The following is a 3,194-nucleotide window of genomic DNA, read 5'->3' on the forward strand; positions in this document are numbered from 1 at the left end:
GTATATATGTATGCATGTACTTTATTTTTATTTAAAAATTTGATGTTCAGAATGCAATGGTACGAAATAGTGTGACATAAATTACTTGCATTATAGAGAAGAAAAAAATCAAATTCTAGAAAGAAAAATTAAATTAAATCAAACTAACAGTTTTTGAAAGTCTTGAAACTTTTATTTAACATATGCAAAAGTAATTTTATTGGGAAATAATGAAAAAGTTTGGATTTTGACAACATCTAAAATATTACTGTTTTTCAGCACTTTCATAACCCTATTAAAATTGCTGCATTTAGTTTTTACATTCTCATCAGAGAAGGTATTAGATTTGTGTATATCCCCCCCCTTCCTTTTTTCTCGAATGTCCATATCTTTGGACCATCTCAAGCCGAAAAACATGTTTTTATGAATGGGTATTTTTGTAGTATTCGGAAATTCAAACACTTAATCTTTAAAATCTTTTTTGAAAAATGTTAATAAATTAGAATTATAGCATTTTCAAAATTCACACGTATAAATTTTGTTTTAATCGTAAAAAATAAAATTAAAAAATAAACATTTTTATGGAGACAGCACAATCTGTGAAAAACAAGAATGAACCAAAGTTGTTCACCTGACAATTAAACTACAAATTTGTTATTAAAATTTTTTTATAAGACGCATAGTTTTTTTTTTGTTTAAAAATGACAAAAAGTATGAAAAAAATTGATAGATAAAAATTGTTCACCCAAAAAGGATCCATACGTTCAATCATTATTAGATAGGACGAGCAGATTTTCTTTTTATCTTAAGAAACAAGATTAAAATAAAAAAATAAAACTTTTTCAAAAACGTCACAAAAGACAGAAAATAAGGAAAAGACAAAAGTTTATCGACCAAAAAAGATCTACAATTTTTCTATAACTTTAAATGTATTTTTAATGGATTATGAGAACAAATGTACCATCAGCTACAATGGCATTATATTTAACAAAATTATTCGCCTAAATTATATCTAAAAAACTAATTGATTTAGAGCCACTTTACGCTAAGATACGTATTTTTGGTTTAAATCGTAAAAAGTAACATTGAAAATAAACAAATTAAATTTATGGAAAATTACACAAGTTGGGATAAAAATTCTAAGACCAAAATTGTTTCTGTTGTTGTTGCAGGATGCGTACTTTTTTCTAATTATGAAATTAAGTCAACGGAAATGAGTATGTGTCAATGCCAATGCATATTATAAATTATAATAATATAAATTGATTGAAATAATACATCCGAATAAGCAGTTCCGGACCGAGGTTTAGAAATAAATAGAAAATACATTAGAAATATATTTGATATATAGAAAAGTTCTCAATTTGCAAAAAATCGAGTGCGAAGCACGAGATTCGTGATGGTAATGTATTCGTTAAAGCGGAAGGAGCTTTAAAAAAGAGAATTTACCATTACTAATTTCAGTTGTCGATGCTTTGCTCTATCATTTTAAAAAGTATGTATGCAAATATGGGGAAAGTACAAAGACCGAGCGTGTAGCACAAGGTAAATATATTATTATGCGCGAGACGCCAGATCAATATATTATCAAGCGCGAAGCGCAAGAACCAACTGACACGCGCCTTAGGCCCGCTAAAACTTTCGAACGAAGCGAGCCGGATTCGATAAGAATGAGGCCCGCTCGGTGGGCAGATTTTTTAAATTAAAACTTACTTCGTACGGTTCATTTTTTGTCAGAATTTCAATAGTTGCAGTCCTTTTCTTAACTTTTCATACTGAAATATAGAAATTTACGCTTTGAAGTTTCATACCTTGATAGTTTTTTTCATTTTTGAAGATCAATAACTCGTAAGGAAAAAAATGAAAAAGATTCAAGATGTATATAATATGTAACTCCGGTTTTCATTTTACTCCCCTAAAAATGTTGCGTTGGTCTCGAATTTTTTTCTACTGAAATATCAATTTTCAAGCTAGCTTAAGAGATTGGTATTCTGAGGTTCGTTTAAAGGAGGTAATTGCTAAGATCAAGTTCACTACATATTTAGAAATCCGATGTTTAGGGGGAATAACTGAACAAAAATGAAGATTACAAACTAAGTTCTAGGTTGAAGAAAAAAATCTGCCCACTTCGCGGGCAGATTCTCATCGCACACTTCGCGCGCGGCTCCCTTCGCTTGCAAGTTTGAGCGCGCCTCGGGCGCCCGATTGTTGAATCTTGCGCTTCGCGCTCGGACATAATTATACCTCACGCTTCGCGCTCGGGTATTAATTCTTTGCATTTGGAATGCTTGAATAAAACTTTATCAAAAAGATCTCTTTTAAATCGCAGTATTTATATGCATATTCTTATTCTGAATTATTTATTTAATTAAGTTTAGTCAAAGATTAAATTTCTCGAAGCTCTGTAGGCTTTGAAGTACACATTCTCATCGTGACACTTGCGCTGCGCGCTCGAATTTCGACATACTTTTGTAAACAGGTTTTGTTCAATCTTTTTTTTCGTAACTTTCGTCATTTTTCGACAAATTTTTTATTGATATAACTTTGAGAATTTTCTTTTTATAAAAAAAAAGTCATTAGGATAAATTTTTCGCCCATTTTAATACTATAAATAACCGTACACAGAATTTTTAAATGCAGAAAAAAAGTTGTCTCACAAATTTTCAAACATGCGCTCACTTTTTGAATTTTTATCAAAAATGTCTGGTTAACGAACTCGTCCTTTCTTTTAGGACCTAAAAAAAGTGTGCTAAATATGGATTTGATCCGTTCATTCTTTCAAGAATTATCATCTTTACGCACGGAAAGACAGACATACGCCATCGTGAAAACTTGATTTTCGTATTCAGAGGATCTCGAAATGTGGAAATCCGTTGAAAAACTGTGGTGTCAAATTTCGGACAATTCGAATACTTTCTCAATTATAAATGATGAGAATGTAAAAAGCTAAACACGTTTTTAATGGGGCCACGAAAGTTCTTAAAAAATGTTTATGTTTTAATTTTTATTAAAACTCGCTATTTTCATTAATTATTTTCTAATAAAGTGATTCATTAGAATTATGCAAAAATAAAGTTAAAAAAATATTGAGTAAACTTGTTGTTAAGTATCAAAAAATTTTGAAATTAGGACGCAAACGACTTCGGCTAAATAGAATAGGATGACCCTTACTTATATAAGTAATTATGCAATTTCTCTTAACATTACTTGTTTAA

The 3,194-nt window shown here is 30.0% G+C and overlaps 1 protein-coding gene across 1 annotated transcript in view; it reads right to left on the minus strand.

Annotated features, from left to right (window-relative positions):
* The window catches only part of LOC117171007, a 254,157-nt gene that overhangs the window by 106,080 nt on the left and 144,883 nt on the right, over nucleotides 1–3,194 (minus strand). The window lies entirely within an intron of this gene.

This window comes from Belonocnema kinseyi, chromosome 4, assembly GCF_010883055.1.
Source record: "Belonocnema kinseyi isolate 2016_QV_RU_SX_M_011 chromosome 4, B_treatae_v1, whole genome shotgun sequence".
NCBI lineage: Eukaryota > Metazoa > Arthropoda > Insecta > Hymenoptera > Cynipidae > Belonocnema > Belonocnema kinseyi.